The 16,087-nt window shown below is 31.7% G+C and overlaps 1 protein-coding gene across 1 annotated transcript in view; it reads right to left on the bottom strand.

The window, feature by feature from the left end:
- Positions 1-16,087, bottom strand: part of LOC106677411 (ankyrin repeat domain-containing protein 29) — a gene marked incomplete at its 5' end in the record, with an annotated part of 65,321 nt that overhangs the window by 35,688 nt on the left and 13,546 nt on the right.

The raw sequence follows: 16,087 nt of genomic DNA on the forward strand, positions 1-16,087 counted from the left end.
TCCCTTATCAGTCTGCCTAAAGGCCTTAATCCCATTGCAATTCGCAATGTTGTTGTATACGTGACGAGCCGCAGCGATGTATTTCTATTATACTCGCATCATAACAAACTTCCTTGACTCTATTTACGTGATGAGTTCTAATTTAATTTTAATTACAAAATAAACTTAATTGTTATTAAAAAGGCAATTAACTTATAATTAACAAAAAAAATAAAAAACCAGTTGGAAGTAATAAAATTAAACTAACGAAAGAAAAATGTACTTTTGGGCTTTAACAGAAGTATTAAGACAAATTAACATGTCAATACTTTATTAAATTATATTATTGAATTCATAAGCAAAACTATTCAATCTAACAACAGATTATCTTCATATTATAAACGTATGATATATATTTCAGAAGTTATTAAAATATTATAAATCATTTGTTTAATTTAAATATTTATCTATGAACATTTTATTAATCTATTTGTTTATTTACATTCGATTATTTGTTTCAGGTATTCATGAATATTTTTATTTAAAAAACAAAACAAAAAAAAAAAAAAACCGGGCATATTTTCCAAGTTATATTACAGCGGGTTAAGATATATCACCAAGGACTTATGTGCTAGATTGGACACTCATTCCATTACCTGAACAAGGCAGACCCATTAGTCGCCAGCTGTATTCAGAATAAGTTTCTCTCTGTTTTAGTCCTGGCTTAACTTTCTTAAAAGATAAAACTGACCTAAGATAGTGGGCGTCTGGGTTAGAGATCAACTTGCTGGGCGTAAGACGATATATGGAAAACTCTCAAAGCTACGAAGAAAATACATTTCTAGAAGAAAAGTAGGTTAAAAGTCTTGGTTGACTTATGTATAAAATAAATATTTTATCAGCAGAGGGATGAATACATTATTTATATAAATAATTATAGTCAAGATATATTTTTGTTTAAGGGTAAGTACATATATACACGCATTTTTTTTTTAATATATTACACCTATATTGGGGACTTAAATGACGCCCCTTTTTATTCGAGTGTTTTGGTAGATCTTAGTTATGGTTAATGTAGCTACTTTAGACAGAGAAATCAATTTTATAACCCATCAACTTCTTCGGTGCACTTAAGTATTGATGGAAGAAATACTTTCAATGATTCTCACAGAGAATCTTATTCTAAAATGATTATAAATAGAAAATTTCCTTTTATTGATCCGATGCCCCCTGAAGGCGCCAATCACCAAAATCCGTTAGGAATTATACAAGGGTATGGGAAATCAAACAAACGTAAAGAACAAATTTATTTGAGTTTAATTAGCGGTAAGAATTCTTCATCGTAATTTAACATTCTAGACACGTCGAGGAGATAGAAGTGCTAGTCTTGATGAAGTCAAACCGATAAATAAATACCTTAATTAGAAGGTTAAGGAGGATATTTGAGAGATTTTTTTTTACAAAACGTTTAATGTTTTACAAAAAAATTATCAACTTCAAAAAATATAAAAGTAAATATTTTACTTTTATAGAAATTGAGGACAAGCTAAAATCATTAATTATTTTTTAAGTTCTAAAATTCATCCTTATTTGATAATCATACTTACAATTTTATCATTTCAAATCAAGGATTTTCATCATGGTATTACACTCCTTTACTGCAGAGGACAGGTACATGATGGACAGGACCATGACGAGACAGGAGATGTTTTCAAAATATTCTGTCTTGTCGAAGCGCTTTCATAAAAGTTGTTATAAAAATGGAAGCTACTTCGCGCATTGTAACAAGAAAAAAAATCTGAAAAAACACGTTTTTTCAATTTGATTGAATTGAAAAATCAGAGAAATACTTTGACCGATAAAATTTGAAAGAAATGAAAACCCAAAGGACCTTTAAATAATCTTGAAGCCAGATAAATATTTTCAGAATGACAACCATGATTTTCTGAAACAAAGAAATGTTTGAACGCTAAATGAACGATTTTACCGTGAGATACTGATGCTTAATACAGTTAAAAAAAATGTCAGCTCCAGAATCAAAAATGAGGCACTACAAATGGTCTGGACATCAATTTTGCCCTCTTTGGGAATGACCTATATATTTATTTCTTGCTATTTAGATAATTTATGGTCATTTCCAAAATGATAATGTTATTTCATTATGCTGCTGCCGTAAATTTAATAATTTTTATTATTAGCAGTAATTACAATGATTGTTATTTACGATTTAATTATTTACGAACAACTGCAAATAAGTTAACACAACTTATAGATTTTTAATCTTTAATTGATAATTAAATTGATGATACTTCAACTAAATTAAGAAGATTAGTTAATACTAATCCAATTAAATCGCTTCGTTGGAATCGGAAAGGTACGTCATGGAACTGGAGAAGCAGTGACACAGCACTCCTCAGGTATTCTGTCACCTCATTGGACCTAATGATTTGTTTGCTTGGCCAATCAGAGGGCTGGAAGATGACACGCCGTTAATCACTTGGAGGACCGTTAGATCGGTATCACCAAGATCTGGGTTAGATACAGCACTCGCATACGATATGATTCCTCTGCTTAGTCATACTGCTTTATTTTGGAGGTCGCTACCGGCTATACGAAAAATCTAGGTCAGCGGACTTAGAGAGACTTAAAGACCGTTACATAGGCACACATTTGGTCTCCCGAATACAAAATAATGAGCTATGCAGATTAGTTTGTGCTTAATAAGATTTTGAGAACAGGATATTAACTAGGCAGTTACATGCGTCAACACTGCTTTAAAAGTAAGATCTTTAGTAATAATCTCTTGAAAAGTGTAACACTGTGAGCGTGTTCATTTATGTCCGTTCTGTGTTACACTCCGCTTTCGGAAAAAAATACTAATTTTGCGTAGGTTTCAGAAAAAGGTCTATTAGTAAGTTCATTAAAAACAAATCTTAATTAATATTGCAAACTTCAATTAATACACTCGTGACAGAAATTCAACATATTAAAAAAAGAACAAATAATGTTGTTTTTAGAGATAAAAAACACACAGGTTTTACTTTTGTAGAAAAAAGCTGTCACATTAAGAAACAGATCTATGTTAAGGATTGAAGATACCTAACGTACATGTTAAACGTCAAAGGGTAAACGAAGATATACGCTCTAGTATAGCTAGAAACAAACAGGTATGTCACACTTTCATGCAATTGAAAAAATATAAGATATAAAAGAGTTCTACTATAGCTCAGGGAAAAAGCACTGTGCTATTACCTTCTAAAATCCGGCTATGGCAGATAACTATTTATTCAGGAACTGTAGCCGTGAGTCAATCCTGTGGGTTCGGGAGCCCTACGGGGTCCACCAGTGGGTGCACTTACTTGGAGAAAAATCTGGCCGTCGAGCATGATTCTGACCAAATCACCTCCTTGCTCAAACGTTGATCTAGTAACAGTACTTCCTTACAAAAGTACTCAGCTCCTGACCCTTCATAGTTGTAACAGTTGGAATGCATATCCAATCAATTTTAAAAATCGAGAAGTAGAAGACAGCAAACTATTTTTAAGTAGTAATAACAACCCCGATATATCTTGGGAAGACCTAGTTCTAGATGTAAGATGAAAAAGATCTATTTTCTAAGGAGGAGGGAAATAGGTCTCCAACTGACATCAGACACGCAACTGTGCCACGCAAGTTATTATACACTTGGATGGCCCACTTTAGATCTGACGTACGTGTTCCTTATGATATCTCAAGGATTACTGATGAATCGCTTAAGCCTGCTTTCCATAAAGCTATTCCACAACTCTTAGCGAACCGCAGGATCTAGTGGTCTTTACATGAAAAGGTGGACGACATCTCTAAAGGATTGACCTATTAACATGGAGCAGAAGCGCGACCCCCTCACTCGGCCACGGGCTGGTACACTAATGCTCATCTCTAACCGTCCAAGTGGCGCTAAACAACAGAAAATTCCCATTAGCAACGCCGATTTAGTGGAGAAAATGGCTAGCTTCAAGTATAAGCGCCAAGAAGAAGAAATGATTTTCGGTTAAGCTAACATGGCTGATTGTAATATCTGAATATAATTTTTTTTCTTGATAATATATTAATTGTTATTAACAACTATATAAAAATATATAAAACAATTTGCTTTTACTGATAAATTTACATGATATAAACATGTGGAAAATCTACCCATTGATAAAACTCCAATAACATTTCTAGAGGAAATCTTGAAACCATCTTCTTTTCAGACGTCTAGGAGGATTGTTTGGTAACGATGAAGAAGCCAGGTTAGAAATAAGCGGGTTTGGGTGGATAGAAAGTTTATCAAGGAAGAAACATTAAGGGAATTTTGGACTGTAACGATTGAATTAGGGAGGAATTCGATGGTTTAGTAACCCCGTATGTCCAGATAGGCCTTATAATAGTCATGTAGATCAGTCTTTTGTAATGGATTGGAAGTTTGGACCGTTTGTCTAGTAAATGTTGTAATAGTCGGATTCGACGAGCAGTATCCTGTCTTTTCAGTCTTGTATTAGGATTCCATGTCAGTCGTTCGTCAAGATGTAGTCCTAAGTAACGGATCTGCTCAACAGGAATAAGTGGGTATTATTAAAGGATACTGTGGGGAACAAATATAAATAAATTTCATCTCTATTGGTAGGATCATATGTTATAAACTAAATGGATAAACGGCTTGTTCCAAGATTTCAAAAACATCAAGCCGAGCCCTCTTTCATAATAGAATATAAATTAATACTGTTAGTGTTGTATTTATTACTTGGTACAATTTCACTGATTTGTAAAATGCAACTTATACTTTTTAACTCCTATAATCACACTAATAGACGTCCCCACTATGAAGCATAAAGTATTAGTGCTTGTACTTCGTAGCTGTGGTACTTATTATTATTAAGAACTAATATTCTTACATCAATACGCACCCGATGGGTTCTATGATGTTTCAGGTCAAAACCTGTACTCTGGAGCATTCGCTCACCATTTTGATGACAATAAACATGGCAGTGTATATAAAGTATGCACAAACAAATGGTTCTACATACAAAGGTCGAGGGTCCTAATAAGATTTAAAACTATGATCAAACTGGTGGATGCATTTATTGTTCATGTACTTGCCATTTTTAACATAGTCTTATTCGTGTTGAAATAAACCTATTGAATTTTTAGATAGTGGATTTTCAAGCAATGAGTTCTTTTTGTTAGTGTCAAAATACCTAACCGGAACAGAGTTAAAAAAAAAAAAAATTGGAATATTTTGAAGAAAGTTCCTTCTTTTTAAATTACAATCTTCTTCTTTCTCCTATAATACAAGAGCTGGGAAGAAAAAAAGGCAGTTATTTCACCCCATTTTAATGAAAACTATGTATAATTACTAGGAAAAATAGATGAGTCTGCCAAGTATAGGTAAGGAAATAAAAATGGCAGCTGTTTCAAAACCTTAATTTTTCGTTCGGACCTCTTAACTTAAAAACTACCAACAGTACTAGAAAATCTAAGAGAACATCATTTAAAGAAGAGTAAATTTTCTGAAATATTAGCCCTAATAGATCTATTTACGTCGAATAGTTCCTGAGATATAGCTTTTTAAAAAGCAACATTACATAAAAATGTACTGTAAGATTAGTAGTTAGTTAATTTATTTTGAGAAATCTATATCTCAGGAACTATGTTACGTATAGATGTCTGTCAGCACTCAAATTAAAGCTACTTAAATTTACTAAAAAATACTTTATAACGTTTATCTGTGCAGGAGTTGTAGTTTTTTTGATATTTGGCAAAATAAGTTCACAAACTATTAATTTCTAATTGTTCGTATACAATTTTTGATTTCTGAAAAATATATCTCTAGACCCATAAGACGCACATATATCTGCCAGCATTTAAAATAAAGAAAATTCAACTTACTATTTAGTAGTTTAGGACACTTATCTTCGTAAGGGTAGTAGTTTTTATGATATTCACACATGAATATGAATTTGGCAAATGAAAATTTTTCCGAACAATAATAAATCAGTTTATTTTAGCAAATATCATGAAAACTACTACTCCTACGACGATAAACGTCATAAACTACTACTAGCCCATTAAACTAGCTTTAATTTGAGTGCTAATAGACATCTATGTGTCACATAATTCCTGAGATATAGATTGCAGTGAAATGTTGCTTTTTAAAAAGCTGTATCTCGAGAACTATTGAATGTAAATAGCTTTATTAGGGTTCACATTTTAGGAAATTTATTCTACTTTAAATGATGTTCTCTTATATTTTCTATTGTTGTTGATAGTTTTATATATATAGGGTTCCGAATAAAAAATAAATTATTTTTGACGTTTTGAAACAGCTACTACTTTTTATTCCCCCTACGTCTCCTTGGCAGACTCATCAATTTTCACTTGTAATTATACATAGTTTTCATAAAAGTAAAAAAGGTTTCACAATGACCATAGTATCACAATTCCAATCTTCTTAAATATAAGATAACTATCTTAATATCTTTGTAATCACATTTTCTTTTTTATTTTGAGATTATGCAAAAAAATTCTTAGTTAATGCATTTGAAACAGACGAAAATATTATTATTATTTATTTATTTACCTTTTTTTAGAACTGTTTTAAACAGTAAAACTTTATATTAAATTGGTAAAAAATAACTGAATTCAAAGAAAAAATAAAAATATAAGCCAGGATTGTTCAAAGGCAGGCTTGACCTATAGACCACAAATACGACTTCAGAATATATATTGATTGTATTTTTGAACCGAATGTACATAACATAAGCACTGCGCAGAAACAGAAGTACGGATTGCGGAGGAGAATAGAATATTAAATACTTTTTCACAGAATTATAAAAAAAAAAAAAATAGAATTAGATGTAAATGTAAGCAGTTGTAGGACAATAGTAGATCAACAAGAGGCGAGGCATCAAACTGTCTCCTCTGTTAGACTGCCACGGCTTGTTAACAAGTCTTTATGACGACAGGAGAATGTCACTGCCAAAATAAGATGCTAAATACACCATTTAAAACCGTCACATGTAGGCAGCTCAACATTGTTAGTGTCTCAGAAACACTTATACAAGCCCTTATTGCTATGTGAATAATTACAAAACGAGGGATTATGTATAGACACATTTTACATATACATGACTTCAATGTAACTAAATTGATTCTTACCTACATTATCTAAATGTACTGACTTCATTTATTATCTCTTTTATTTAACAAACAAACAGACTGTATAGTAAAGAGACCCAAATTTGAAAATTTATCAACCTAAATATATTTACTTTATTTATTCACCTCTGCTATAATGTATTTATATTAAGATACAGGATGGCGCAACTTATAATCCAACTAGGTTATTTTTTTTTCGACAGAAGCAGAAAAATGAAAAACGCTTTGTTCTTTTTCATAAAATGAAAATATATTAACAATTTTTTTTTACTATACATAACAAATTTTACATTGTATTTTAATAAACTTTTTTTACAAATTTTAAATACAAAGAAATTAATATCAAATACTCCAGTCACTAATTTATAACCATGATTTGAGATAAAGCCAAATGTCGTAGTTATCAGACTTATTTTTTCCTTAGTGACTGAAGAAAGTATTTGCACATCTTGTCTTTTCTTTCTACAATGAATTTAAATAATAATAAAATAGTTTAAGGTACCTTAGTAAAAAGTACAATTAAAGCTTGTTAAAAACAGTATAAATTAAATTAAAAATATTGATCATAATAAAAATTTATTTAAATATAATATATGCACAAGGAAAAAAGTATTTGCGCACTATGTTTGTTTACTTGTATGTATGCTTGAGTATAATCCTGTTATTTTCTATCATTATTATTAAATATTTAAGTCTATTAAGTCGTTTTAATTTACCCGTCATAAACAAGTGAACTAAGTGACGCTATTCTCGAAAAAGTTATGTTATCTGGTAATCAAAGAAAATTGTATCACGAAATAGCGGATTCGTTAAGTATCAATTTTTCTACCGTCAGGTACGTAATTAAGAAATTTAAAGAAAGAGGCACAACTGCAAATATTTGGCGCAAAGGACGTCCAATGAAAGTGAATGAGAGGATGAAAACAAACATCGAAATTGAAGCGATAAAAATCCAGGAGTTAGTGCAGGTATTCTAACTAATACGGTCTAATCCATTATTGGGTTTGTTTGAGCACAAAAAAATTAGAAATGTTTTAAATGTTGGAGGAATTTACAGCAGAGTCCCGAGAAAGAAATCTTATATTAGTGCAACCAATCGCAAAAAAACTCTTATTTGTTAGGGATAACATCAAGAGGCCCACCAGTTTTTTGGGAAAATGTATTATCCTCTGATGAGAGTAAATTTAATTTGTTTGGATCAGACGGCAGAACGACGATATGGTGAAGGCAAAGTGAAGAATTCAGAAATCAAAACATCTCAGTCAGTGTAAAACATGGAGGTGGGAGTGTAATGTTTTGGAGATGCGTGGCTTATAATGGATTAGGAAATCTCGTGCCTATTGAAGGGATTTTGAATGCAGAAGGTTATGTCAAGATGTCGCGACATAACCTGCTAGCCAGTGCAGCCAAATTAGGAATTCAGTATCGGTATATTTTTATGCATGATAATGATCCGGAACATACAGAAAACAAAACTAAACATTGGTTAATATTTAACATTCGCCAACAACTTCATATACCTCCACAGTTTCAAGACTTAAACATAATTGTAAATTTGTGGCGTATTTTAGATAAAAATGTTGGAAAGCTACTTAGTAGATATCTTGAGGATAGAAATTCTGGCCGAAACTTTGGCACTATTAAATAATAGATTTATTTATTGATAGATATTACAATCTGCCACACAGTTGTGGGCAATAGGTAATAGTGATGAATGAATCTCATACATACTAATATAAAAAAAATAAATAAATTAATAAAAAAAACAAAACAAAAAAAACAAAAAGAAAAAAAAATTATAATAATAAAAAAACTCTCTTAAAATATATACAAACAAAAGAATAGACAAGATGAACATAATCAAACTATCTGTACGAAAATAAAATAACATAATGATAAAATAATATATACAATATTTACACAATCGACCTGAGGATCCCTGAGCCCAATCTATCCCCCACGTGTGAGGGGTAGAGCAGAGCTCAAGAGATCCCAGGGCATCTCTCTCGCCGCATCACTGGTTATGAGCCAGTGGAGGCTGAGCAAGTGCGCTAAAGCCGCAAACACTCAACTTGAGTGGAGAATCTGACCATACTATTAAATAAGCTTTTTAAACTTATTGAAATAAATTTTTCAACTTATTTGTATTATGTTCTGACAGCATTCCCAACCATCTTCTCCTCATATAAAATAAGTCGAAAGGCAACAGCAATTTCTTGTGAGATCAAGCTATCTAAGTTTTGATCTATTAGTCACAAAACAATGAATGACTTCAAGATAGCTTTCTCAATGATTCTATATATTTATACATCAGAGTAAACCATAGCCTAGGAGCCTTCATCAAGATGAGCCGTATAACCTACTATTAGAAGTGGGCTACACACTTACGCACCGACCTACAGTATCAGCAACCGCCTGATTAAGAAACGACCAACTACCATAACGTACCCTGTAATGCTACAGTCGCTAACCGCTACTGTGTGCCTGGTTCTACCAGTATATTTCGTGCCTGGCCCGTATACCTTATTTCTAGGGTAAATCAGATCTCTTCTAATCCTGTGTTTTACTCACCACAACGGAAATTTAAAAAAACGGTCTTATAGGAGCTGAGAATTTTATACCAACCATTATCCAGTTTTTGGCATTATCTTCTAAATTAAAACTATTACCTCAGTAAAAACAATATATTGAACTGCCTTGAACGAAACCTTCGGGAATTGAATTGACAACTTCATTTCAAATTATCTAGAAAATTGAGTCGATCATTAGTAGCGAATTGTGAGTTGTTTTTCATTTCATCTTGTCCTTGGAAATTAACAAGCAACAGATGACGGAGAAGAATGGGGTCTCTTACAGATTGACTGAATGAACTTTCAAAGAATTATATCAACCACATATGTCCTTCATCATATTGAAATATGTCGAAGTTATTTTCTTTCAGAGATTCTTCAAAGGAATTTCAAGTAAATAATATTCTTTGAAGACGAAATTTATTAATCTAAATGATTATTTTTCTATTTTTTTAAATTTAACTATTTAGCTAAGTATGATTGACAAACTACAATCCAGGCAGATAGCAACATCTATCGGCCGATGCCAAATTAATACAGTAATAAACATAAAATAAAATGTTTGATAGTAACTTTTAATTATTCAGGTGTTGTTGGCTGCAAAATCTTATAAGCTAATACTATACAATTACGAAATTATTTATTGTAATGTATGTAAAAGGTTACCCTTTAGGGATTATAACAGTGCTCTACCTTTACTCAGTTGTTTTTATCTAGCCTCAATTGCGTGCATCAATGTATTTAGTGTGTGGTCAAGTTATATATATTAGTTTGTTTTTCCAATATATAATAAAAGGTTCTTCTTAATCAACCTAGTGTTTACTTATTACAATAACTTTTAAGTCACAACATTCATAAAGTTAATTCTAATGATTTAATTTGTACAATGCAGCAAAGTTGGCCCAAGATGTTATAGAATGAATAAATTAAATTTCTGATTAAATAGTAACATCATTGATATGTTTTAGCAGTTATTATTAATTGTAATAACTAATAAAGGTAAAATTTAAAGAAGAACTATTAAGCGTAGATATTACATTCTTTTGCTAACATAAGAATGCATGATTTCACAGAAGTATCACAGTTGTATATAATTACCAAATACAAGGTCACTTCATAAATGTTTACTTTAAAAATAACATATAGAAGATTTTTTTGACATGTTTATTCAAATCAGAAGATTATTTTTTTTTTACAAAGAATATAATATCCAAACTTAATTGTTCATCTCTTAGTTTTAGCTATATTTAAAAACTTAACTAAAAAAAAATTTTAAGTGATGAAATGAAAGTCTCAGTGATGACATTTTTTTTGTCCGATTTTTTAAAAGAAAATTAACGCTTTATACATTTTTAACTGTATATAAAATTCCCTAAATAACAAATAAATAACGTCATATAAAATTATAATCACTCAATACAAACCGATAGAACTACGTTTAATGAAAATTTATGAGTGTTCCATATGAGATATTTTATATTAAAAATATCTCATTTAAGCTAACATCTCTGTATTCCAAAATGCATTCAAAAAATAAATCTTAGAGTAACGGGTCTAAAACTTTTTAAGTTACTTAAGAGAAATAACATGCCAAAAAATACAGAAAAAAAAATTGAACGCCAATCTTAGTTATATCTTTAAGTTATCTTAAGCAATTATATATTTAACGTCCTGCTTTGTATTTTACATTAAACTTAGTGATTTTTTTCTAAACCCGTGATTTTTATGATACAAAGCAGGACTTTAAAAAAACAGGAAGGTAACCAAACAGCACACTGGACATGAGGTAAGGTCCAAAGAGGTAGCAAGAAATATAGAGTAATGGTTGTGCTAAAGAGAAGTGAAAAATGCAACAATAAGTAATGGTAGAAAAGTGTGAATAGTGTAAAGATGTGACATGATTTCCTTTATGAAATTCAAATTTTGAATAATTATGAGGTGAATATAATTGTATGAATTATAATACATATGGATGAAGATTGTTATTATGGTGGATTATTATTGTTTGTAGGTTTAAAGTACATGAATATGGGACGGTGGTCCCGAAACGTTGAGCTACAATATCATAATTTAAAATAAATTATATTCAATAGGAAGTTTATTAACCTCAACAATTTTTTATGAATTGACTTATCAGACTTCCTAAAGAGAAAACCCAGAATTTTCCATTTATAATCAGTTATCAAAATCGGAGTGAACATAAATAATTTTTATTAAACTCATTTCGGCAAATCAAATAATTGAAAACAGTAAATCTAATTTCTTTAAATGTTGTACTTATTTGAACATTTTTTTTTTTCTTTTTGTAAACTATTATTGTCACATTATTTTTCCCAGCTTATTACTATTAAGAGATTAGTAAATCGCTGCTCCGGAAGTATAATGACGCAAATGTAAAATTGATTTTTATTGTCTTAGCGGGCTCAAAATACTGTATGTTTGAGAAAAGTACTCCCATAATTTTACCATCCTAAAGATCTGATGCTGTAAACGGTATAGTTTAGAAGAGATAGTGGGCAGTTGTGTCAATATACTTCTACATTTAGGCAGTAAACCCTTTCATAATCTCCTTCATATTATTCAAAAGAAACAAAATACTAAGTTAGTGCTTCCCAATTGATATAAACTCTAATTAAACAAAGACAATGTAACGCTATAAGAAAAAATTAATTACCAACCAGTAGACAGAGGACAGTACTTGTACTAGTACACAGTCGTGGTAGTGTGTCGTATTTACGTCACTGCGGTACAAGTCACTGGGACGGGTCGTGACCCGACTGACTGTTCTAGTCTCGTGACTCCAGAGTTTCCAGGTTCGTGACGTACTTATCAGTCATTCCTCTGGGAATAGGCCTAGTTAATACTGGCTAACTTTCCTTATTGTTTTATTTTATCATTTTATATATTCTTAATTGTCTACAAACTCATTTCTTAAAGTATGTTTTCGTGGAAAGCGTAAGAAGCGGCCATATGATGGTACACGCAATAAAATGCTAGGTAATTGAGGAAGATAATAACGTCATCTAAGGGAAGGGAAGGAGGAGAGAAGATCGTAAAATTGAGTTTCTTATAAGATGAAAAGGACCGACACGCAAGGAGATGATTTTCATACTTTACTAATTTTATGGCATCTTAAATCGTGACGTGATAGAGACAGGGGACTGGTTAGTCGAAGATGAAAATCATGCTCAACTGTTGTTTATTCAATTTTGAGAAATAATAATAAACCAAACCTCCTCAGGATATAATTGAGGGATCCAAAAAAATCGTTCATATATCAGTCATTAACCAACCAGCCAGCGTTCGTCAACTCAGAGATCATCAGAACAGAAGAAAATATAATGCAAATCAAAGGAGTATACGTTCAGAGAAGACTTAAAGTGACGCACTGCCTGTAGTGTCTTTTACAGCTGTTGGCGTGAGATGTACGGTCTGAAGTTCGTTTATTTCAGTTCGTTTCATTTATGCAAGTATATTATTGTCCTGATGATGCCTGAATTGGATAAATATTGACTAGTTACTAATTGGTCTTTTATCGACTTAGTTTTCATCTCTTTGTTTATTGAACAATTTTTTCAAGATACTATATTGTGAAAATGTTTAATGTCTTTTATTCACTTAGTTTGAGCAACATTATAAACTTAGCTAGAACTAGGAATGGGTCTAAAATACAGTTATTATTGATTGAGTTTGGGATTTTTTCGCTGATCTTTAATCTATATTGCTCAAAATATATATAATGATGCCGGATACAGTTTTAGCTAATTGTACGATTTAGCTCGATATAAGTTTTTTTTTCACAGTCTGCTCTACTCACAATTAATGTTTTCAAGTCAAGTTCAAAATTGCTGTATATCACAGCAGGCTGCGGTCCATAAACCTCTGGTTAAGGTGAACGCGAAAGTCTTGGGATTAGGTCGCGGAAACTGTGACTAATTTTAAGAACTCTTAGATTCCTTTAATTATTTTATTTTAATAATTCCTTTTAGTTTTATTATATACTGAGATTGTAACGTCGTCGTACTTCGACCAATACTCGTTATAAGAATATGTTTTAAAGACTTCTAAATAGGTCGAGAGTGGTCGATCCACGCCGTTATCCAATTGCAGGTCAACACACAATTTGTGAAGACGAATTTTAAGGATTCTTGGATTCTTTAAATTATTTTATTTTCTGATTTCCTTTTCGTGTTATGATATCCTCTAGTGAGGTTGTGACATATACATCGACTAATCTACTCACTGTAATTGTGTGTTTGAAGTCAGATAAGTAAGGCTACCACGAGGGCGGGAGTGGCAGGTTTCACGTCGTTTTCCAATTTCTAACGCATTTAAATATTGTTCTATTAAACTATCTTAAAGTCTCCTCTTCCCGTTTTAAGCAAATATTTCAAAAGTGGTGTAGAACCGTTACTACCTGGGGGTCTTAGCGGGGAGGGTCCAGCCAGGAAAGAATGCCTTCTTTCTGGGTTATGATCTCATGTGAGACTGTGACATGTTGTACATGGAATAATCTACTTGTTATTATTCTCTGTTTGAATTGTATGTTTATCAACATCTTAAAGCGCCACAAGGCAATCAAAGGGAGAAGACTCATTAAAGTATACATAATACATATCATATATTATATATGTATGAAGAACTCATTTATTTCTGATGAAGGATATTTATAAAAAAAAAAAAAAAAAAAAAAAAAAAAAAAAAAAAAAAAAGATCCATGTAATGTAGGAACAAGATATCAGAAAATGGTTTCTGGACTGCTAGCCATTAATAAATGTTTTTAAGGTAAGATAAAAACGGCCATTTTTCTGGGGTGGGAGAGATAGAAAGGATTATGAATGAATGAAGGAAAATGAATATTTAAAAAAAAAAATAGGTAAATATAGAGACAGAAAAAGATTAAAAACTAAAACAATTAAAAGAAAAAATCAAGTTTCATAATCTTGTATTATAATGTTTATTGACTATACCTATATAATATAAGAATAATAATCAATTGACTAACTGGTCTTAATGTGTTGAGTGTATAGCAACCCAATGCAGTTGGGCGCCACTGCTTTTTTTAATAGTGTTTCTTTCTCTTGTTTCCAAATTATATTATATTTCTTTAGGATTCGATTTTATAAAAATTTATATAGCTAAAAAATAATTATAGCTTACTATCTTTTAATTTGTAGATATAGGTAGTAGACATCTTAAGACCAGCGAAAAATGGTGGTAGTGGGGTTTTATACTAGCTCAATTTACGCACAACGTTCCGATTTGTGGACCGGACTTCAATACCTTAATGAGAAGGGAAATCCCTTCAGTTACTACCTTAATAGGTTTCAAACAAAATGATAAATTTAATTTAAATATCCTACAAAAAGTAATTTATGGGATAGCTAAACTCATATGATGAGTTCCTTTTTTTCAGTATCACCATGAATAATGCTTTATTTTCGACGATCCGACCTTACTAACAGCACAAATAGCAGAAACCACGGTCAGACGGTTCCAGTAGACGACTCCAGGAAGACGGAACGACAATCGTAAGACGATAAAGAAGAACACAATGGCCTATAGAACAGAACTTAGGAAACAATAAGCCACTCAACGTTCCGCTCTCGAGTCAACGAGTGGATCCTTTTGCGACGGTGGCAACAATATATGACGCTACTATTACCTCATCCTCGCCACGGAACATCAGTGCATTATCGAACCAGAACTATCTCATTAGTGAGTATGATCGGATCGCTGGGATCTCAGTTTTGTCTGGATCACGTTGACAAAATTATATTACATAATAAAAAACAGTAATAATGAGAAAACATCCCAGCTCACGAATGTTGAATGACTAATTATAGAAACATTTCATAACCCCCAATACCCTGACTGTCCGTTTCAGAAGGACTGAGACAGATGAAGGAAATAATTGGCCGTTAGTAAGGGATTCTTCCAACATTAGCCCGAATTGGGATAACTACCTCATTATTCAAGCCTGAATAGGAGACGGGGGTTCCTTTTTGCGAGGAGATTCTTGCCATGAAATATCTCTCCAGATAATCTTCACAAATGTGGGAAAGGCCCCTCATATACCTTAAAATGAAAAGAAGTAGTTTTTGTCACCATTCTTAACAAAGAACAATTTGAACAAAAGAAAACTGTTTACAGACTCTTTTTAATAGGAAATAAATTTCTGTATTGAAAGAATAGTTACTTAGCATTCACAAGTTTAATATTAGGCTATAATAATACTTATGAGTACCATCTGCTACATCATAAAATCTTTGAAGAGGTAATAATGAAAGATTAGAAAACCTGAAGGTTCGATGCCGATACTACCAATCACAGTTTACAAGCATTTACCCAGTGAGTTC

This window comes from Halyomorpha halys, unplaced genomic scaffold (assembly GCF_000696795.3).
Source record: "Halyomorpha halys isolate HHAL.00 unplaced genomic scaffold, Hhal_1.1 Scaffold98.1, whole genome shotgun sequence".
In the NCBI taxonomy this organism is placed as follows: Eukaryota; Metazoa; Arthropoda; class Insecta; order Hemiptera; family Pentatomidae; genus Halyomorpha; species Halyomorpha halys.